The sequence below is a fragment of the Serinus canaria genome, chromosome 3, assembly GCF_022539315.1.
Source record: "Serinus canaria isolate serCan28SL12 chromosome 3, serCan2020, whole genome shotgun sequence".
Taxonomy (NCBI): domain Eukaryota; kingdom Metazoa; phylum Chordata; class Aves; order Passeriformes; family Fringillidae; genus Serinus; species Serinus canaria.
Genome location: NC_066316.1, coordinates 50,695,135 through 50,719,533, shown reverse-complemented (window position 1 = coordinate 50,719,533; position 24,399 = coordinate 50,695,135). Strand labels below are relative to the sequence as shown.

Below are 24,399 nucleotides of genomic sequence, written 5' to 3'. Positions count from 1 at the left end.
AAATTACCAAGCTCCAAGTAAAATTGGAAGTCTGGGTTTGTCAGACTTGCTTGTGTTTAATAAAATGGCAGTTATTCCACTTTACACTAGCAATTAGCGTTAAAAGAATTTATAATTTTTTTTTAACATTTTTCCCACTTTAACAAAACTTCAATAAAAGTTATGGTGCTATTAAAAGTGCATTGTGTGAGAATCTCTGTAAAACACAGTTTCAGGGTCCCATTAGCAAGCAAGAATCAGGAAATATTTAAAGGGCCCCTTGGTTATACCTGCTAGTATCTCTTTCTTTCCCATGGAAAATGAGAAATGAGCTGGAATGTAAACAGGGGGGAGGAGGAGAATAAGAAATGCACCAGAATGCATTTGGGATAGCCAAATCCTATGGCTTTGCACAAGGCCTCTGACTTCTAGGGAGGGGGTTTCCACCGCTTGTAGAGAGCTGATGATGCATGGAAGGCTGACGCTGCAAAACAGCCAGCACAGGGGGAAGGGAGCAGGGGGAAGGAGTAGTACATACAGCTTTTCACCTTTTGGTCTCTCTTCAATTCACTCTCTGTGCATGTTTTGAAATTACTCAACCTGAAGAAATAATCACACTTGCAAAACCTGTGCGTATCTAGAAATTGCCAGAAATTCATCTTTATGTAGTGCTTGCATACAGGAAATAAAAGCTGGGTGATTTATGGCATTTTATTGCACTTCTTGGCCATTGCTAATGTTTTCTTCATTGAGAAATGGCAAAAGCTGCAGTTTGGATTTTTATTGCGCAGTTCACCAGCCTTCGCCCCAGCCCCCTTCCCTCTTTTTCCTTTCCTGGGTGAACTTGCTTGGAGTTTAAGAGATGAAAGTTTATGGAGGCAGATGACTGTCAAGGGGACTGAATCCAAACACAGAGCCAATGAGCATGTTGCCAGATTTTATCTACCCTCACTGAAAATACAGTATCCAGAAAAAGATGAGTGATTATAAAGGAGAGTGACTTAGCCTCTAACTTACACAAAAATTCTTGGACGGGTTTCTGGTTTTCTTTTTTAAACAAACAAAACAATGTTTCCTGGTTGGCAGTTCCCAAAGTCTTTCCCTTTTTTTCCCATTTTTTGGCACATTGCTGAAAGGTCATGCTGATGTATTTCCAAAACATGCTCATTGAGTACAGCTTTGCAAAAAATAAGAGCCCCTTTCTTTAAAGCCTGATCCTCCTCTCATTTAAAGCAGGAGACAATATTTCAGCTGTTTGCTGGGATACAGGAGTAGAGCCTAATCAGACAGTCAAACTCACTGTATGATTAAATATAGACTGAGTAGCACCAGCTAACTCCTAAAGCTGCTGACACCATTATACAATCCTGTTTACCATTGCTTGTGTCTGCCAGACTGTAATGGTTCTGTCTAACAATGCTTGTGCTTGTCTTCAGCCTCAAGTAAAGATTTCTGACAATGAGGCAAGGGCTAAATCAGCTGTTTCTTGTGTTAAAATACTCTAGTGATAATTCCTTCAAAAGCCCTTGTTCCCCGTGCGCTTGGGGGAAAGAACTTTATTCTTTCTTTATTCTTTAACTCCTGGGATGAGCCATATTCCACCAAGATGTTGCCAGATGAAAATCCTTTCAAAGACTGCACTGCCCATATGCTCAACGGGCTGCAGTTTTATACTGTTGAGTTTGTTTAAGCACCATGCATTAGAATGCATACAGGGCTGCTTAAACTAAAGGTGCACAAGCACACTTTGCCTGCCTCTTCCAAACATTTGAGTTTGTTTGCAGGAATACCGTCCTGTAATGTGTGCACATGCAGGTAGGTACACGTGTGTGTGGGGGGGGGCTGTCATTGTTTATTTGGCTTAGGCAAGCAGGCAGGAGGATGGGTAAATGGACAAAGAGCTTAACTAGAACTCAAGGAACTCACACTCTGTTCTTGGCACAGCATCAGGTTTCCTGCATGACCTTGTATAAGTCACTTATTCTTTCATGCGCCTCCATCGTCCTTGCCTGTGAGAACTTTCCTTCCTTCCAGTACTCTTATATAGTTAAAATCCATTAATGAACCATGCAAGAATTGGCCAGGGGGGCAGAGAGGAGGGGTGGCTGTTAAAGGAAAACTTTCTTGATGCTTGACTTGAAGGATCTCACTCCTTCCAGGTAACTTTAACTGAAGAATAAATAACATTATCAGTATCCACTGTTGTGTCATAGTAGGGCTCAGAGGCAGTAGTCATAAATTTGGAATCTGTTGTGCTGGGTTATGTGCAAGCAAAGGACCAAAGTATGATATATTTAGCCTCAAAATTACCATCAGAAGGATTTTCATGATCGAAGTCAGCATTGCAGATCGTTGTGCCCAGCCTTTGTTTTTCTAGAATTTTCATATTTAAGGGAACACAGTGTGAACTCACTGAGCTCACAAACACTGAAAGTTTCAAGTGCTGCCCTGATATGAAGCCTGCTGCTCTCTCTTTTAGTTGTTTTCAGTAAGGAGTGAAATCGTGCTGGCTTCTGGATAGGGCTTTTGTCTAAGGAGTTAAAGCAAACACCAGTGTGTTGCCTTTAAACTCCAGTCCTGATCCCAGTGAGTTTGCAGAGGGCTGAGAGGCTTTGAAAAAAGGCAGGTTTTTTGTCACCTTTGACATGCAAACATCCCAGCAAGTTACCTTGTTGTTTATTTCCACTGTGCAACCCTGAACACGCTGCTTTCAGGGTGCTTACCTTCCATAGCATGACCTTTCAGGCAAATATATCCCTTCAAACGTTGGAATTCAGCGAGGTAGAATTAAAATCATTGACCTTTCATTCTCCTTCCCTCTTAGTCCACCTCCCTCTCATATACCCTTTAATAACTAAGAAGCACATCTGCAGTTTTTGCTGTAAACACTGCAAAAAGCATTAAGGTTTTTAAGGTAACCTTGGCAAAATCCAAATTAGAAAATATACTGCAGGGATTCACATTTAACCTCCAAGTTATTCCACAGCATAGCTGACAGCTTGCATTCTTCAGAACTTTGTATTGTTTGCTTTTTTTCTTTCCCTCTCTCTTTGTAAGCAACAGGACAGAGAAAAAAACATACATACACACCCCTCCCACCCCACCCCCCAAAAAAAACACATAAGAACTTATTTTCTCCATTAGCGGCCTGATACATAAAATACATATGAAGAACCAGTTCCTTTTCTGGTCACTGAACTAAAAAGAAACACATTTCTTGCAATATTAGAATAACTGTCAAATCAACAACAACAACAACAACAACAAAAATAAAGCCTGGGTTCTTTTATAAAAAGTTGTAGAGCTTATTACATGATGATTCAGATCTTCAGCTTCCTCCCCTCTAGTCAGGACCACTCAGCCAAGAAACAACCATCTCTGTTGAAGTCATCAAGATACTGTCATCATTTCCTAACCCTGCTGGTGCCATCACCTTGGATCATCCTGCAGGGAAGAAGGGAGCCAAAATCAGTTTGGGGAACAGGCAGGCACAGCAACACAGCGGCAGTCATTCAGGACAGAAGGCATCTGCTCAGGCTCACTGAGAGAGCAAAAGAAAGAGAAAGATGCTGCAAAGGCGAGAGGTGGGGTTCTGTTTTTCTCAGAAACGTGCTGCACTGTAGGGCTGTGCCTTTTATTTTTGGCACAAATTGCTGTAGCAAATTATATAGCTTATCAGATGTGGTTTGTTAGGCTCAGTAAAGAAACCACTGCAAGGACTTGTTTTCCTTGTTGTCTGCACCCGATTATGAGATTGGCACAAATCAGATTCCTGATGTTGCACAGGAGCAAGGTTGAAACTCCATGGGCCTTGTTTTTCCTGTAACCAAATTAAGCATGATTGGGTTACAAACCAATTCAGCTCACTTGGGTTGGTTCCCTCTCTGACTTCACACAAAAAGTAGTCTGCCTGTTCACCTCGATGCTCAGGGAGTTACTTGTGGATAGGAAGCTACGTGCCAATTTCAGTCATTGCACAAGCTCACACAGCTCCTCTTCAAACAGCTGAGAGGGAGTGATGTGCCCTTGCTCCAGAGTTACATTTGGTCACTTAACTGTGACAGCCCACAGACTGCAGGGTCAAATCCTGCAAGCCCCTGTTTTCTTCTCAAGAGCCCAGACCAGCCCTAAAGGATGTAAACATGAATTAGAGGAGGTACAGAAGGGATTTCAGAGTACATTAATAAACAGGGTTTAGCTACAGCAGCTAGGGAACAAATACACATTTTATTCAGTTCTCCAGACTGCTGGACAAATAACCTTAAAGGGGTGGGCAGTGAGGCAATTAACACCACCACTTAAATCCACTAGCATCTAGAGCCACGTGCAGTGCCTGTGTCCCACACCACTAAGGTACTGTCACCACTGAAATCTGTTTGCCCCCATGCCAGTGGTCCCTAATAAGCAGATCTACTCAGCAGTGAATGGCTGGTGCCAAAGGTAGAAGGGAACAAGAGGGAGAAGATAGGCCAAATAAAAATTCCTCATCCACCCATCTGTTTTCAGGGGAAGAGAGAAAATATTTCATTTTCTACCTGTAAAGAAAAATGGATTCATGTCACATCCTTCCTTGATTATCCCCAGCATTATGCAACTCAATAGATTTGCTGTCTTGATTAGACAGGCAGAATAGAATTTTAATTGTGAGGCTCTGGAAGGCAAAATGGAGAGATTTGTATGAAAAAACTGGGAGGCAGCAACATTATTGAAAGGCTGAGCTTTTTATAGTCAGCCTTTCTGCTTCATTCGACCATCTGCCTTTACTTGTGCTCTGCTGCTTGGGGTTGAGAAGTTGCTGGCTTTAAAAATGAGCCGCAAAGTTTAACCAGATAAATAAATGTGTGCAAGATCTCTCCCTACTAGAAGAACAGCCTTCAGCATTCCAGCTACATATGCTGGCAAAAAGAATGTTTTAATTTTAGCATTGTTTTTACTGTTTATCAAACAGAAATTATGCATGTCGTTGCTTGCACAAGTCACAGTTAAAAGTCCCTTTCATAAAGGCCTGAGAAATGCAGACTGACAAAACTATTTTACTGGGGGGCAAACAGAGAAATTATTATTTATTTTTTTAGACATATGCTTATGGGTATATTGGTAGGAAGGGGAGTTGGCTGGCCTAAGCTAGTGTTTGCAGGTCAGGGAGAAGGTGGGAGTGTCTGAGTCAGAAGCCAATGCTAATTTAAGGAATCTGGGGCTTTATTCATGTCAGAAATCAGAGCTGCCCAGGACCAGGTCAAAGCAAATGTGGAGTTTCTGATACCTTAATTCTACATCAGTGCTCAAATGTACCAGTCATATTTGCTGGCTAGGCAGGTGGGCAGGAAAGCCAGAAATTTCAGTAGACAAAACGGTTTGAGTGGTATGTGGTAGTCTCCACTACAGGGATTCAACTCATTTTGGGACATCAGTTGTAAACAGTGATTTTTCTGAGGTATAATTTTCTCCCTGTCTTTTTAATCATAAAAACACTGGAGACAGAATACATCAGTTCCACAAGTTCATACATGGATTGTCCAGAACTCAAACAAAAAAATTCCAGCCCAAATAATCCATACTGAGTTTTGTAGGGTACCTGATTTAACTCACTCTGAGCAGGCTTTTAACAGTTCAGTGATGTGCTTTCTCTCCATGAAAAAGTCTAAAAGCAGGTTGGGTTTGTTCCAACAGGAAAAACAGTTTCAACTATAAACAGTTTCAAAGGGCTAGGAATGGGTTCCCTGCCCATATCTAAGCTTCTCTATAGGTGAAATAAATATGAAAATGCCTTGAAATGCTACTAAGCAAGCAATTTATATTATTTGGAGTATATATATATATATATATATATATATATATATATATATGGATTGGAGTGTTTTGTTCTGGCCTATAAAAGGAGCCTAGGGGTCCTAGTGTCCAGTTAGTCTGAGCATCTAAAAACTCTGGAAGTTTAAAGCTTCTGATCTCACAAATTATGCTGGAACTCTCCTGGGACTATTCAACATATGGAGATTTCAGGAATTTCTGCCTTCTTGATGGAAATGTTTTGTGTACCACACCTTGTTACCTCTCTTGGCTGTGGTCCTGGCAGTACAGCAGGCACTGCCTGGCACTCAAGCACTGTCCAGTAACACCCTTGTTTCAGCTGCCATTTCACCCCACTTCTGCAGCAGCCTCTGGGGAAAGGCTTGCACGGTTTCTGCACAAACTCTGTTTGGTATCATCTCTGCACTGCACAGGAGATGCAGCCTCTAACTGCAATGTCAGCTTTTTTACACCATTTTTCACTTTTGGAGGTTTGCAACTATGCAGACTCTTGTGAGGGGTAAAAAACTGCACCATCACCTACTGAGGGGTATTTTAGGTAATACAGGAAGAGTTTGGATTTTTTTACAGAGGTCAGCTTATCCATCACAATTGACTAACAGTGTTTTTCCTTATCTCAAGGAATAAAGTATTCATTCAAGGACTGTGCTCATACTTCACATGGAATTTTCTTTACTGCTAGAAGGAGTCTTACAGTAAGAAGGGAGAAAGCAAACTTCTAGCAAAAAAAATGTTAAGCAGTAACTACAGAAATTAAACTACACTGCCTTTAAACATTGCCAGAACAGTTGGAAATCTCATTGTAAGGCAGGCATAACAGACAATTAGGGACTGACTCAACAAAATAGATGTATAAGATGTGGTGCCCTTATACAGCAAAGCACTTAAGTATCTGATTATATTCAGTCTTGTCTTTTACCTCCACATTTATTTATGCATTTTGCTAAGCCTGATTCTGAACAAGAAAAGCTCATCTGAATTTAAGACACTTTGCTGAGAAGATAATATTTCAACTGATTGAACAGAGTTAAGGGCTTCTCCTTCTCAGAGAAATGAAGGACATGCTGATACAACTGAATTCAACAAAAACTGCAAATGCTTGCTGCCATCTCTGGAAAGTGGTACCTTTTCTTAGGGATCTCAAATGGAGCTCTCATGCCTGATGTCAGGCACCTGCATATGGAAATGTTGTTATTGCTGTGTTAAACTCTAATCAGTTGCTATTACTGTAGGGGTGAAGCAATCCAGTTTGGAATTTGAACCTGCACAAACAAAATCCCATGCACAGAGCAATGGGCCGTCTACAGCAACAAAGAAAATGTATGGTCCAGCTGTTCCAAGGCTTCTCCTTTCTGTGCCTCACAGAATCAGCACTGCTGTGCTTAATGATAACACATTCATCAAACTGCACAGAAATATGGGTTAATTTTAAAATGTATCAAGTGTAAAAGAGAGAGAAAAGGAGAAAAGCATTTCTGCAACCTTCTGTTTGTGGACCTTCCGAATTTCTATTCTAAACACGAGTCTAACATCATTCATGGAAATACCAGCTCAGCACTGTTGTACAGCAGTCTGTTTCTTTATATTTATTTTGCCCCCCTAATATTTTCTTCCATTAAAGTTTTGCAATGTACACAAACAAACTGCAATGAGAAAAAAAAAAGACAAAAATGGAACACATAAAAAGGCAGGCAATAGAAATGACCTTTGCCACTCTTTTGACAGTATTTTGCACATTTCTCTGCTAGTGGCTAAGATTATTTTTTTTACACTTTCAGGCAACCGTAGATGATAACATGAATAAAATTGTATGGTGTCTCATGAATTTAACAGAAGCATTTTAGAGGCAATAATTGCTCTTTCTGGAGTGTACTTTAATTTAGAAATGGAATTCTTCCTGTGATTTATGTAGCAGTATATTTTATACCATGTAAGGTATGCTTTTAAAACTGCCTCCTCACATGCACACCTATTTGAAATGTACACACACTCCTTCATACACACACTCACACAAACATAAATACACAAATCCATAGATACAGTGCACATAGATAAAATGTGGCTAAATCCAGATATGAAGGCAGGTATTCATGCTTGTACAAATGCAGAAATTTCAAATTATTCTATCCCTAATTAGATCATATTTTGGCATAATGCAGACCCACAATAAATTATAAGCAGAAGATAACAGTCAATGCTTTCCAGGAGTAGAGGTTAGGGGGCAAATTTTGGGTCTTTTTTTTAAACACCACAAACTTCTGATTAGCAGAAATAACAAGATGCTGATTGCTTTGTGGTTTCTCTTCCTTTCAATACATGCCCAAGCAGAAGATACTCTGTGTGTCATGAAATGCTAAGGAGACAGAAACATGGCAACTACTTGTCTACAAGATTGTCATCTTCCACAAAGAGAGTAGCAAGCCCATTGTATTAGTTATAGTACTGACTGCAACAAACAGATTTATGCAGCTGATGGGCCCATTCTTTCCATCTGCCAAAACACTTTCCCTGCCTGCTAGTATGGTGCAGACAGCACTGTGTGTTTACTGCTGCTCTCCACCAAAGTAACCATGTGAACATGCTAATGCCAGTGACCCAGTCACACTGCTGTGGCTGGCTTAGTAGCCTGGGGGCTAGAAGCCAGGAACTTTATTCCTTTTTTCTTCCACTTGCTGCCTTTCTGTTTTTTCCTATCCCACAAATTTGACAAAGATTTCACAAATTTTCCCACTCTGCAGCAAAAGGAAACCAGCCTCGTGTCAATTTTTCCACACACAAGTGAGGCTGGCCCATTGCACCCTAGCCTTCGGATGGGGCAGTCGGCCAGGACAATACTTTGTGTATCCAAGTCCCTGCATGGCCATTTCCCAGCTGCTAAGTTACAGCCAGAAGAGTGGAGCCTAAAGGGCTCTATTGGTAGTCCCCTGTGCTGGAGAACAGCAACACCAGAGTGTGATTGTCACTGGAACAGCTTTAGGACCCTGACATCCCCCATCCCTCACAAGCTGGTTGACTAGTGGGCTAATGATCTAGCTTGGAGCCTTTCCTCCACTGCAAAGATATTTAATTAGTAACAAGAAGTGGAGTAGTTGGAATGGAGGGGCAGAAGACAAAGAGCAGCAGAGTAGCCCAGTGCTTCAGACACACTCCTTACCTCATTTTCGGGAAGACAGAGAAGCAAACTCATGTCTGCTATCTAAAAGAGCTATGGAGACAGTTTTCTTTAACCTAAGAACCAATTCTGTTAGCCTTTTTCACATTCACTATTCTTTCAAAAAATATTCCCATTTAAGTTGGGTACCTGTAGAAGAAGTAACTGTTTAGCATTAGAATGATGGGCCAAGGCCCCCTACAACCTAGGCATAAAGGACTGGGGCTTTTTCATTTCTTTTTTCTCCTCTATATGTCCTTCTGTGAGTCCCTCCCTGGAAATGGAAATGGTGTATTGTAATGCAGATTTCCTGCAGAATCTCACAGATCACTCTCTGCAGGGATTTCTCTCTTCAGCTGAAATACTTTTCAGCCATGGTATTGTTCATTTATTCAACAGCTTTATTTTTAAACATGGAATACTATAATTGTGGATTACTAATTCCTTTTAAAAGCATTATAGTGTTTATTTTTTGATTGAGGCTTGAGGGCTCGAGATCATTTAGCTGAGTTTTGTTGGTGTCCTTTTTATTCCATTATTTATGAATTTAAAATACACTATGAAAGGATTAAAAGTAAAGTAAAAGACCTCAAAACCCCACAAGTCTTGTTTTCCTTACTCCAATCCCAGCACCCAGTCTGTTTTCTCTTTCATGATTTCTGCAGAGAACCATTTTCTTCAATGTAACCACTGGCTGATTGACTCTTGCCTCTGTTTTCACTTTGCTCCTATGTTTGGAGGTCACAGAACCAGCAAAGGTTTCATTTAACTTCTCCTTAGAGACCTCACTTCAGCCCCAAAGCACTCAAGAGCCCAGAGTAGGGCAGAGAAACACCATCCACCTCAGCCCAGAGCCGAGGTGTAAGGCTACAACGGGGAAGTGGGAAATCCTTGGTCCTGCCCTGGATTCAGCCCTGGGAGCAGCTCTGGTCTGTGGCCTGGTGATGAAGAGACCAGCAGATGGGGTCATCTTCAGCAGTGGCATCTCCCTTACTATGGCTTCAAAAAGTCGGGCAAGTCAAAAGGACACAATGTTGAAGTCTCCCTCTGCCCAGCAGGTAAAGGGAAGATCTCTGCTCTAGCGCCACTGGTGCAGCTGGTACGGAGGAAATATTTTTAAGCTTTTGTTGTGCAGCTGCTTCAGAGAGATTAATCCAGTTTTTGTGGAGAAAGGGGAAGACTGACCCACAGAAAACAAGATCCCTGTGGAGGAAGGAGGGGGGGAAGGGTGGTATTCACTAGCTTCCCCCACCGCTGCAAACAAACTTTTGGTCTGAGCCTACTCATCATCTCACAGAATCACAGAAGTGTTAGGGTTGGAAGAGACCTCTGGAGATCCTCTCCCGTGCATGCTGTATGCCTTACACTTCAGCAGTGGAGAATACATTTGTCCTGGGCCTGTTCTTACTGTGGAAATCCATGGTAGAGCCTGGAGAAATCAGTGTTGTCTTCATCACTCAAGCTTGCTGGCAGTACCAGACAGGATGGCTCTGGGGATCTAAAGGAAATAAGCCCTGAACTACACTATTTGGGGATCAGTTATTAATTCTTTTTTCAAAAAGAAGCAGGAAGGTTTGTCCTTGCAATGATGACTGCAGCACACAAAATCTGCAGTCTGGCTCATGGAAAAATCCTGAAGCATTAAACTGATGCTCAAAAAGTTGTTTGCACCTTACTGTGCAGAGCAAATTTTGAGATCTGTTGATATTAATAGGTCTCAAACATGTTTAACTAGGGAAGACTGCATCCCACTGAAAGCAAGGCATGGGATTAGGAGTTTTGTTGAATCTGAGCCTCCAAAGACCTGTACCTGAGCTGTATTATTGATCTGGAAGTAATGACCACAGGTATGTTTTTATATCTCCAGAATAAAAAATATCACTAATTGAAAAGGACTATTTAGACTTTACAGAAATATTTGCTATGGGGTAACAACAGTTATCTTTATCCACTGATCTCTGCCTTAATTTATCTCTATGCACTGAGCTCTGCCTTAAATGGGCATGGGCAGTTTCCACTGATGCATGTAAACATAAATTATTTAATAAAGAATAATTGATTTAGAATTGTAAAAAATCAGCAGCCTTGCAGAGAAAAGGGACAGCAGTAGACAGATACATTTTAAGTACTAATGACTCTGCCTTATGAGAGTAGCTTTACCCGGTGTATAATGTATGAGTGGTAAAATAGGTCAAACCCTGGAAGCATCCACATCTTTGAAATCACTATGAATACAATGATTTTACTGCATCAACAATTGCATAAGAGCTCCAAAGCAAAGGCGCATGTGGAATGCAAAACATAATGAAAATCCTTGCTCCTGTGCTGCAGATTAGAGAGCCACTACAGATTTTGGATCCCTTCCCAATTTTGATACAGTTACCTTCCTGTGGCCAGTGCTTCTACGTTTTTATTTTTGTGTGTGACAGGAATTTGCTCCTTTGTTCTTTTTGTGCAGTTCATAAAATTTCAACTGTTAGTGGTACACAGCATTTGGCATATTAGCAATGGTAGTCATTTTTATTCAAAGAAAAGTTTGGCCATCCCGTTTGTATTCTGCTGGAGCTCGCAGGGACGGGGGGAGGGCTTCATCCCATGACATCCCATCCCCCACAAACAGGGGAAGCTAGTTCACTGCCTACCTACCACTGCAGCTAAAGTTATGTCAGTGCCAGGTAATGAAAAGGCTTTGTTACTTAACAGGCAAATAATAGAGAGCCTTTGTGCAGGGATAATTACAGTGGTTTGGATATTCCTGGATTAACTCTTGGGATGAACATTCATCTCAGTAAATCACTAATAAATACACAATAGCACCATGTCTCTCTCTATTTTATACTCTAGTCATCTTGGTCATGCTACTCCAGGTTTTTCTGGGGCTGATTATGAAGTATGGGCTTCGATGTCCTTTGCCCATCCTTGCTGTATGACTGTAACATAACAATCACATCTTCCTGGATTTCACCTCCATCAATCTGTCTTCTGATAAAGCAGCAACAAGGTTGAATAGATTGCTGCCTGCTGGGAAGAGTAACTGGCAAATATTTGCAAAGCATTTCGAAGAAGCAGGACCTGACTCATTGCAGCATTACTTCAGTTTTGACATCAGTATTAACCATTAAAATTCATGTCACTATCATCTGACCAAAAAAAAACAGCTGCTGAGAAGCAAGTCCTTAAAGGACCATGTGCAATTGCTGCTCTCCTTGCACTATTTCTTACCTGCTATTTTTGCTGAGTTACCATTTGCTTGAGCCAGGGCACCCTAAAAGTCTGTGTGGGGCTTCTGAGAACAAGGGAAGGGATGCAGGGCATTGATGGGTATTGGAGCTGCCTGGACAGAGGAGCAGGAATCACCTTTGCCTGAGCCTCTTGCTAGTGTGAAAACACTCCAGCTCAAAGACTGGCTTCAACAGGAAGATGAAAAGTCTTGAAATCATATAAGGAGCCCTAAATGCTGATCACAAAGATGTGCTGCATGTCATGCCTTCATAATTTATGTTTGTGGAAATCAACAGAAGCTCAACACTTGGCTGTACAGGCAGCCCCTTATTTCACAGGTTGACCCATAGATACAGGCAGTGACATTTTGCCCAGTATTGTTGCCCTGGACTTGAGGTCTGACTGAAGAGTTCTTGAGGAAAATTAGGAGGCACAAGGTCCAAATATTTATTTTATATTTACAAGCAGTATTATTGAAAGTAAATTAGGCCACCTGACAGCCATTTTGAGTCAGAGGGCTACAAAATAGCCCTCTTTGAAGGAAAAGTAAGACACAAAAGTTTATAGAAGGGAAAAGAAAAAGTGGACAAGTACTGCTATTGTCATGGAATAAGAGCACCGCAAAATTGCAGTGAAAATTGGAAATCAGTAATTTTATTGCCAAACCTGATTTTGCCTACAATAATAGTCATGAACAGTGGAGATGGAAAAAAAGACCCATTCGGTCATTTCTCCTGTCTTGTTGTTAATTAAGAGTGTCTCCTTGCAAGGATTTTGACTGTTTTGTTCATTTTAAAAATAACTAAAGCAACGAGGGTTCAACTCATTCCCTTGGGAGACCATTCAGCAGACTAACAGACCTCACTGCTGTGAAATTTTTCCTCATTATCAGCATGGATCTTTCTTTGTTCACTTTCATCCCCTTATTTCTAGTTATACTTGGTTGGACTATTTCTGTATTACATCAAATTCCATCATTTCTTTTCACATATATATTTCTTTCCCAAGGCAGATACTGGGCTAAATCTGAGCTCTAGTGAAGAAACTGGATGTAAACTCATAGTAGCAATTGGCTATAATAGGTCCTATTTTTACTATATATTGAGCACACAAAGAGAATTGCCTTTAAATTCTGAATGGAAATCTGAAAATCAATTTTTTTCTTCAGGGAATCTTTTTTTTTTTCCCCAAGTATATGGCTGCCTGCTTCTCAAATCCACTTAAGCACTTAAAAAGCAGCTTACAGACACCAGATTCTTCCCCTCCAAGAAAACTGAACTGACATGCTGGAGCTGCAAATCACATAGTAGTTCACATTTAAAGGGAAGGAATGTCTTTTATTTACTACAGGACCAATACCAGGCATATCTTTGCTCAAATAGTTAGCTAAGGGTGAATGTGTTCTCTGCAAAAGGTCACAACAGGATATGTACCACTTAACTCTCAATTATGCTCTATTTATACCTCCCTCTGAAATTTTCCCTAATTGGGAGATTCAGGGAATTTTTCTCCATTTAGATATATTTTGGATATTTCACTGTCTCTGAGAGAAGGCATTTGTAGAAGAGCCAATTAAATATTGATGATGATGATGATGATGATGATGATGATGTGAAGTAGACAGTGGAGCAAGAGAAATTTGTGTAGGGGCTTAAATAATATTTTTAACTAATAATATGCATGTTGCCCCTCTTTATTTTCACCCATTCTCACCATTTTCACCCATTTTCACCAATCTAACACCTTTAACATTCAGTCACCTGTAAAGAAAATTAAAGCTTTATTGAAAATTGTTTTTCTTTTACCTCAGGAAACAGTGAGGAGAATACATGAATAAAAATACAAGTTTTCAAACCAGTGTTAAGCAGGGAGAATGTGCAAACAGACTGCCAGCAAACAAATGAATAAACACATTTCAGAAGCTTAATATTAACTTTAAAATGACCTAATTAAATTATAAAGATGTTTCCTGACGTTTATCTGAGAGATTTATCCTTTTCTTTGAAGCACATTCTCTATAAAGGGATATCAGTCTCACCATGACACCTTCTTTCAAGCTGACAACTATTCTCAAGAGGGAAAAATAAAAAATAGGACAAAATATTCATGCCTGTAGCCAGACTCCCAAGACCAGGTACCCATAGTTTGGGTAGGAAGGAACTTAAGGACCATCTAGTCCAAGTTCCAATCCCCTGCCATGGGCATGGACACCTTCCACTAGATCAGGCTGTTCCCAGCCCCATCCCACCTGGCCTTGAACACTTGCAGGGATGGGGCATCCACAGCTTCTCTGGGCAACCTGTGCCAGTGCCTCACTATCCTCTGAGTGAAGAGTTTCTTTTTAACATCTAATCTAAATGTCTCCTCTTTTAGTTTAAAACTGTTCCCCTTGTCCTCTCACTATCTGCCTGTGTAAAAAGTCATTCTCTATGTTACAAGCCCCCTTTAAGTACTGGAAGGCCACAGTGAGGTCGCCCCAGAGAGTTCTGCAATGCTTCTGGTTATAAGACATTGTTTTTTTCTGTGTTGCTAACTTTCAGTGGGGTATAACTGTCAAAATACATTTCTAGATCCTTGCTTTCTGTTTCTGGCTAACTCCTCCCTTCTTTTATCTTTTGCAGTTCATATAAAATGAAACCCTGATGATTTGTAAACTACAAGTCCTTGTGAAAATAAGGACTGTCCCTTGTTCTTGTGAAAATAAATTCATTCTGCTCAACTTTCCCTACATTATACACATTCTGAGATGACAGATTACTCCACTGTGAAGCCTCTGGGTCTAGTCAGCTGCCTGGCAGTGAAAAGAGTGTGTGGATTACAGGTGGTAAAAAATCAAAGTGACAATAAAGAAATGGTTAAAACTACATTAAAGCACATGTGTGTATATCAAGAGAGAAAAAGCTCAATGCATTCTGGAGAATGATACAGTGCACCTGTGAATTTCCTAGGCTTGCTGTGTACATGGTAGACCCTTGAAATTAGCTGGTATGAAAAATGTTCTTGTGGTTTCGTTTCCTCTGCAGGGTTTTGGGTCAGGGTTTTGTCTTGTGGTTTTGCCTTTTAAGGATGTTTGTTATTTTTTCCCTCTTTAAGCAATGAAAAATGCAGGGGAAAGAAATTTACCAGTTCCAGCCCTCAAAGAGCATACACATACACATTCACATACACATTCTCACCCTGTGTTTGTCACCATTTCCTAGCTCTGTCTATTACTGCACAAATCAATCTGCTTTATCATTCTCTCCTGAGAGCATGGTGCACAGTCTGGAATCTGTTTCAGAATATGTTGAAGTATTATATACACATTCATGTTTTGTCAGTTTATTTTTTAAAAAGCAAGTTCAGGGAATTGATGGTGGCAAAATTCACAGTAGTCTTTGGATCTTGTAGATCCACCTTCTACAGTTCTGGGCTACAGAGAAGGAAAGCTCTGTCACTCATTAACTTAGTGCTTGATGTCCTAAATGACAGAGGGGGGGCAGAAGTGCCAGCAAGGGTTGCTCTCAATGTAGAGTATTCCATTCCTCAAGGACCAAATGATGTTCAGCACTTTTTCCAGACAAGGGACTCAGGAAGAAAAATAAAAGCCCAGATGCTCCAGCTCAGACTGTGATGAAGTTTTACTTTTCTCCTTCTCATGAGTGAAGTCGGGAGCTTTAGAGTATGTTCCTAGAGGCATGTTTTCCCTGGTATTCACATGTCCCCAGTATTCCTTTGGACCTTTTAGGAAGCCTTACATCAAAAGATGTGTAGTGGTTGAGACTGATGACACTGGAAAATGTGGGAGGGCTCCTTGGGACCTTGATTATCTCCAGCCTGCAGCACAGAAAACTTAGGTGACTTTCCTAGATCTCAGGAAGATTACTTTGAAACTGCATGAAACAAATCATTCCACAAAATAACTTCCACAGTCAAAAGTTGGTGATATTATTCCATAAATCAAACTTGTATTGCATTCAGTCCCTCCACTCCACTTTTCTCCTTGAAGACATGTAAGCAAAGCCAGGTTTCCTTACTTCAAACAGTAAATACCAGCCATTGACTTCTAAATTAATTTGAGATGTCTGTTTGGCTGTGATTGCACCAGGGGATGAACGTGAAGTTGTGATCATCAGATCCTTCGATTCTGAAAGTACAGTCAAGTCAAATATTTAGATTTGCTTCTGGTAAGCACTAATGTTTTCGAGAAGTCCCACAGATAGGCTTGGCAGTCTTCCTTTCACTCCAGAAAGGATTCTGTGTCATCAGTTACACCCTAAAATGCAGAGGCTCATAGGAGCAGTGCACACTGACATTTGCAATAATGTTGCTGATGTAAGGCAGCAGTATGTATAGATTTATATAATGTCTTGACCAACCAGTACGACTATAGTCTCAGCTTTTCAACAGTAGATTAAGACAGTAATAACAAAAATAATTAAGTTCATAAAATACTACTGTGTGTTCTTAACAAGATTTTAACAAAATCTGACGAAATACCAAAGAGAACTTTTTTTTGTTTTGGACCAAGTAGCAGGTTAGGTGGCTTGAATTCACTGTAAGAAAATCTTGTCTTCCTAATTATCTAACCAGGCCTTCCTCCCAGCATCAGTCACTGCAGGGCAGCTTCAGCAAAAGTACCTGCAGTAACCTGTGCAAACTAGTAGAGACAAGTTCACAGCAGGTTCCTGGACACTGTTTTGTCTAAAGCTACTCAGCCATTCCATGCAGCAAAGCAGCTACTGTCTTAGAACTCCTGCTTTTGCTGTGATCAGAGGGGATGCACTGCTTTTAGCAGTGGGGAGGGATAGGGACAATTTTCAGGAAAAAAGTAAAAAAGAAAGAAAAAAAATAGGAAAACCTTTATGAAGGCAAGGGCATGGAAGTGACAGTTCAAACCAAGCAGCTCCAAAGTGCTATTACTAATTTCAGAATCCTCTAAAAGTATGAATAAAAGCATGAATTCAAATTAATCAATTGTCTTTTAAAGTCGCTGAGGTAGCACTCCGACTATTACCTGTGCTTTTAGAGTGCATCTCAAATGTGTCATTCAGGCTTCTGAAGACAAGAAAGATACGAATGAATCACCTTGTTACAAATTAATCAACCTGGGATTACAGCTAAAAATTTCAAAAGCACCTTAAAATGACTTAGAAATCTAATTCCCATTTTCAGAATTGACTTAGGCAGTTACATCCTGACTCTAGTCAAAAGTCAATGGGATGATAACTCCTAAATCACTCAAATGTTACTCACTTCTATATGTAACACAACACCAAGCGCCTCCATGGTCCCGTTTGCCTTTCAGTGGGCATCCAAGGCTTCTGCTTTTTCATCCCTGATTTCAGTCCACATTTACCATATGTTGTGCCTTCATTTTCATTAAACATTTTGAAAAATGGAGGTTTCAAACAGCGAGCCACTCATTCATTCATCTTTCCACACAGAAACCTAGCATCAGTAAAACACCAATTTCAGGCATTTTTAACTAATAAGGAAGCAATATTTTTCCTGACATTGACAGCAAAAACCCATCCACCCATCTGTATGTTTTACAAGATGATACGGCACGTACTACTGCCACATCTCAGACTAAGCATGCATTTTGGTCTTCTTCCAGTTCCACGCCTTTTTCATAAGTTAATGGGCAATCATAGGATGCACAAAGTTTCACTTGAGTCCTAAGGAAATAAAACAATTGTTGAACTATCTGGATGGTACTGCTCTTTCATTGACAGATTATAGCAAAGTCTCTTTTTATCCTTGGGGCATTGGAAATATCTTTTTATTTCTTCGTCTCTGTCCCCTTCCACCCTGTGTCTGTCTTGTCCATTGTATCTGCAACATTATGTTGGGAGTACTTCTATCACAAATGTTTGATTCCACTATGGCACAAGCTGCAAAAAATAAACTAAGGAATACACATGTCTAGATTACACCTATTCAGAGGCATATACAAACATAATATCTTGCTCTCTGGCACAAAAAAGATGAACTTGCCAGTGCTAGTGAATGACCAGTTAGAAAAAAGAATTAAGATAAGGCAGAGAGGCAGTGAACAAAAGCAAAAATCACATTCAGATCTGAAGGAAAATTATATTCACAGTAAGTCAGCAGTCACCCTGGCTTTCAGCTCCTTTTATGATTTCTCTTCCCTGCCCCCACTCACCTCCCGCTTTTTTCACTGCTTAATTTTTAGTTATTTTGCTCAAGACTGTATTTTTCACTCTTTTGTCATCTTCCCTAGACAAAAGCACAGGACAGGACTTGGGGAAAAGGATCAGGGAAAGGGAAATTCCTATCCTGACATTTATTTCTTCAGTGACCTTGACAAAGTCACCTAATTTATTGTTTCCCTTACTGTAACAAAATGGACAGGAATGAAAATGAAGTCTTTTTCTGACAGTCACAACTGCTTTGCGATCCAGCCCTGTCGTCTGAGCCTGCTCTGAAGCCCCAGACTCAGTCAGCACAGGCTGGAGCTGTAATTGTTATCAGTACTGCCTCGCCTCTCCCCTAGACACACTTTCTATGGTGGTCAATACCTGTTCAGCAGCCGGTCATGGTGGGAGAATAGCAACCACCAGAATAAATGCTGTGCCCTTTCTCCCAAGCCTGTTGCATCTCAATAAACTTCACAGTGTCTCCAGCAAAGGGGGAATTCAAAAGGGTGGTCCCAAATCAGGACTCTGAAGGGCTTTGCATTCAGAATAAGACACTGTGGGAGTATCATGATGACAGCTGCACTTACATCACTGAAAATAATTATTCTGATCCATGAACACAAGCTAAGCCGTAAGAATGGTCTTGTAAGCAAGGTCTGTTTTAATAGAAACATAAGTATTATGCATTACAGTCTATTATAAATTGGTTGTAATTTTCTCTTGACACTCTGTGAATTAAACTAGTTAGGATACAAAAAAAAAAAAAAACAACAAATGCCACAAAGCAGAAAGCAAGCTCGGTGTCTGAAGGTTAATGATTGCTCATGAAAGCTACAGAAATAAATTATCTGCCTAGGGACACTGTCACATGATCGGCACAAAAGCTGCAACAGCCGAAAATGTTTATGTAGAGAAAAAAACACTGTCAGCATCACAGCGCCCTTCCCCCACCGCCGGAGCGGAGTCCCGAGCCAAACAGCTGCTCCTGACTGCTTACATTAAACTAATTTGTGCTGCAACATTGCAGCTGCTTAATTTTTAGACTGAACTTTATCACCAAGAAGTGTTACAATAACAAGTGATCCAGCTCTATCTCTCAAGAAATAGCAAGTTCCTCAACAACAAAGGCAGCTTAAGGTGCCGAAATTCAAGAAAGAAGTAAGAAGACAATGACCAAAACAGTATTTTAAATCTTAATTACCTACTGTTGCTTTTACTAGGAGAGGGCTTAAAAATGGGTTTACTTCTAAATTAACTGCAGGAGTCAGACTGGGGGAGTCAGACTATGTCCCTAAGCAGACAGGGGTTGTCCCATCCCAACATTGGGGAACGAGTGATGGAGAACCATGGCACAGGCTTATGGAGCACCAAGGTGGAAGCAAGGTGAGGTGCTGGGGCTTCAGAGAGTCACCCACCCTTCCCAGCTGGCCTCCCCTGCACCTGGTGTTATGAGATTGCACTGCAGAGCCCCATCATTTGCACCCCCTTCCCTGCAGCCTTGCCCCTTCTCTCCCTCACGTTCCCACTGAGGTTTGGGGTTTGCTGTCCTGTAGCTCTTCTCGCCCATCTTTTGGGCCACAGATTCACCGATGTCTCCTTAAAACATTTACGGCACTCAATATGTAAAAAGAAGAAGTTTAAAAAAAAAATAGGGGGAGTGGGGGGGGAAACCCTAGCTCATTCATATCCCAGCAGCTTGAAAGCCCTGACCTCCCCCTCACCCCTCCCGCTGCCTCCCCCCCACCCCAATCCGAAAAAATGCGTCCTAAGGCACTGGCACCGGAGGAAGTGTTTACAGAGAGTGGTGCGCCTTGGGTAACACAAGTGCTGCTCTTACAAAATGTCACATGTTGTTCCTCCCCTTTTCCTCTGAATTATTTTCCTCTGTTAACATGCAGGGCTTCGTCTTTTGCTGAAACAGACACTGACCTGAACTGGTGGTGATTCCTGCCAAATATGCAGGCACTGTTTTGCTACATTTTGGAATTCGGCGAAGTCCATGTGTCAGGCATTTGCTTGCCTCAGGAAACGCCAGTGCTCAGACCAAAGGCCTCCCCGCCCCCTCCCACCCCCAGTGCTTGGAATGCACAGAAACTTTTCAGTTTTTAATTAGTTTTAATATGATTAATGTTTTTAGCTGCATATCTTGTTACATCCGGTATGCTTGTCAAAAAGGGAAAAAAAAAAAAAAAAAAGGAAAAGAAAAAAAAAGGAAAAAGGACTATTTAAATGTACTGGTCTTAGTTATTAAGAAAACAAATGGAGATGTGGAGAAGAAAACCCACAACCCACGGAGAGAGCAATTATACAGTTAAACAAAAAGCTGTAGTTGCTCGCAGTGGTAAGCGGGTTGCAGATAGAGTGTTGTTTCTGCTGTTTGCCTGTGTGCCTCTCTGTGCCTGGGGAGGAGCAGAGGCACAGGGAACTGTTCATGTGAAAAAAGGGGTGCCCCAACACTACACCCCACCTTTCCCAGCCTGCCAAACACCAGCTAGAAGGAGGAGACGCTAAATGAAATGATGGTTCCTTTCTGTTCGATTTAAGAGCATAAAATAAATGCAGAATCCCTGGGGGGAAGGGGTAGGGGTCTTTGGTTTTTATCAAAATACCATTAGTCAGACTTTTACCCAACAGCAGGAGCTGATGGTATCTGGAGTCCATTTTATTGCACCCCAAATGTTTAGGAATGGGGGTGACTGGACAAACAGGCCCCAGGGGCTTCTGACTTCTATTCATGGAGCAAAGCTGCAAATGGAAAAAATATTTTAAGGAAAAAAAATTGGGGCAAAAGAAAGAAAAGCAAAGTCCCTTGCACCCTTACCAGATCTTCCTCTCGAGTCTGGCCTTTAAACCTTTAAAACTTTATGGATATCTTAAAAGAACACCTCTGAAAGGAAAAACCCAGCTACAAAACTGGAACTCATCTGTTCAACACAGAAAGGCCGTGTGAGGGAATAACTGCAACTGAGGTAAAGGAAAAAGAAGGAAAGACAGTTAAGGAGTGTTTGGATCAGGAGTTTTAGGGAAAACAGGGGAATTGGAAAAGGAGGCTACCTTGGGTCCAGAGGATCTACAGCAGAATACAGAAGTATGAGAACACAAAAGGAGGAATCAAAAGGAAACAGCAGCACACTGAGAGGAATCTAGGTAGAGATTTACTTATCAAATAGTACTCTCTTAAGTGAAGGAGCTTAAATATGCAGTGGGACTACAAGCAAATATGGGGACTCAAGGATAGGTTGCAAAAATAAATTGAATTTTCTCTCTGAATTTTCAGTCAAGAATATCTTTGCAGATTACAAAACAAAACAAAACAAAAAAAAAGAACAAAACAAAACAAAAAGCCCAAACAAACAAAAACCCCAGCATATGAATATGTTAAATGGTCCCTTTTATAAAGCCCCAGGGGGTGGGGAAAGTTATTACCCCAGGCAAAGGCAAGAGGTTCACCTCCTCCAGCCAGGTGGGCCCAGGGGGTAACTCTGCACTCTCCTATCCACACTGTGCCAGGTGCCTCAGCCAGTGCAGTATTTCAGTGAAAACTCTGGTGCACCTCTGCCATCCTAATTCTCTCCAAAAACCTAAAAATATTCCCAGCCAAATCCAGGTGAAACTATGCATGTGTCTACGAAAAGATTTGGTTTCACTGAATCAACATTTTCCAAATATTCTTCAGGAAAATCCCAGTCCAGCACAATATTCATGAGAACAATGAACACTCTGCCAGCTCTATGCATCCTGAGCACACATACACATTTGTGTGATTCACTTATGATTATCCTGACTGACCTCTAATTCATTCCTTTACCCTTCTTCCTCCAGATGCATTTGCACACTGACAAACCATTTTCTTTTTAAATCAATCGGGCAGGAGAAATGTTTCTCCATCTGCAGAAATTCCTACACTCACCATCCAATAAATTTACCCAGCTGTCTTTGTAGAGTGACATGGCAAAATAGCACATTCAGTAAAAGCCACATGAGAAATTAACGGTGTAAAAAAAATACTTTTATCAAGGATCTTTGACCTCTGAACATTAATCCTGCTCTCTAGGACTTATTTATTATTTTAGGGTAAAAAGAAGTTCCAAAAATCTTTGATTTTTCTACATCCACAAATTACTTCTAAAGATAAAGGTAGAATATTTATACATACATACATACTTCCATATATATATATATAATATATATATATATACACCAGAGAAATTGTATATTAATACATAAATAAATCATAACTTGGAGCCTGAAATTTTTTCCAGCCTTGTAAAGTAGTAAAGGTAACTGAAAGGAGAAACCCTTTCTGTCCCAAGAGATCCTTGTGATTGCATTTAGCTCTTAAAACTTCTTGAAATATCAAATTTCAAACTCACAATATTTTAAAGTTATTTTTTATGGCTGCCTCAAAGGCTTTGGATAGATATACAGGTGGAAAGTACCAGAGTTTACAAGCAAAGAGTAAAAATTTTTTTCCAATTTTTTTAATATAACTGCTTTGAAAATATTTTTTCTGTTGGCACAATACATGCATCATATTTCATGTACAAAGTGAAAGGTATAGGGTACTGTTCATAGCAGCAAGAGATGACTCACTATATTTTAATCATTAGGAATGTGGCTGTCCCAAATTCACCCTGAAAAAAACACCTGTCATGATATAGTATATTCTCTTTACATACATATACAACAAATATACAACTGTCCTCTTTACTGTCTAATTTTTCCATTTAGATACTGCACAAGGTGTACCACGTTTATTTTAATTTCTAGCAAGAATATATGGCTTTTTTTTCTAATCATGACATAGGCTTACGCAGCTAATAAGATATGCACTAATTTCTATTTCAGAGCATTAATGCCCTTAGTTACAATACTCACATGTATTTTTATCCCAACACATTATTGGTGTGTTATTTTTTTAAAGAGAAAATAAGAATTAATGTATATGAAGCACTTACATTATAAACCTCTTGTTTTATACAGCACTGAATAAATTTTGTGTTCAAGCTACTTCAAAATGCTTAGGGATAAGGAGGTATTAGGATTTTGACCAGCTCTTGGCTTTTGTTCTTTTTCTCATGAAAGAAAAAAGTATTAAGGAATAAAATTCTCAACACCTAACCCTTTGAGATAGATGAAGCCTTTCAGCTACAGCTGTCTCTCTAACAGGAGCCGATTTGCTTGATAGTTACAGATATTTCCTGAGTCATTTCTGCAACACATGACTTTGCTTGTTCCGTCACTACTTCCCAACCTAAGTCAGGTCCATTCCCCAAGGCAGACCATATGGGACAATTGGAGATCTAGCCACCCCTTCACATTGCAGTAAGGATGCTTAGGTCCAGATTCTTCCCTCTGCATTTCTGCACTTCACTTCAGTTTATTTTCACAAGCTCCCAAATCACTCAGCTCTTGTATCTGTTGTCTATAGTCAATGGAGGAAGACAAATTGCTTCAATGTGCAGCCCAGCCCACATAAACCAGACCTAAAGTCCTTCTAGATTTGCTCATCTCTCTCCCTTGACTGCAGAGAGAATCAAAAAAACCCTAAGCTTCAGTCTTTGGCAACTTAGTTAAGCACCTAGATTTACATAGATCTAATCTCTGCCTCTAGGAAAATTTCATTGGAAAGAAACCTTAGATGAAAAATGGAAATGAACTTTTATGAGAATGTTATTATGATTTTGGTCCTTTTATCTAGATCAGCTCTAATTAAAACAAATAACTTCATCTTTAGTGAGAAGATCTGTGCTTTTGGCAATAGGATGTCATAGGACTTCCTTAAGAACCCACTTCAAGAAATCAAGCAGCCATGATAAGCTCTGTTTTGAGAACTCAAGGTATTGCTTGTTGGAGGAACATTTCCTTGCACCATTCAGAAGATAAAAAGGTGTTGCAAGGTGAAGATCTGAAATAAATAGGCCCATTTGCCTCATCAGCAGGAAAAACACAAATGAGGGGACCTGTGCCACAGCAGTTTTCTGACCAGCTGAACTAGACATGGAGTCTAACAAGCACTGTCCACCAAGGACCATCCCTTCTCCCTTTACCAAACACATAATTTTATGCATATGTTGGAGTTGAGGGATTTCTAAA

At 40.4% G+C, this 24,399-nt stretch overlaps 1 long non-coding RNA gene across 1 annotated transcript in view; it reads right to left on the bottom strand.

Moving 5' to 3' along the window:
• Positions 1–3,249: 3,249 nt before the first annotated feature.
• Positions 3,250–24,399, bottom strand: part of LOC127059409 (uncharacterized) — a 34,108-nt gene continuing 12,958 nt past the window's right edge. The window contains exon 2 of the long non-coding RNA XR_007777164.1: positions 3,250–3,423. This is a non-coding gene — a long non-coding RNA (uncharacterized LOC127059409). The remainder of the gene's footprint in view (positions 3,424–24,399) is intronic.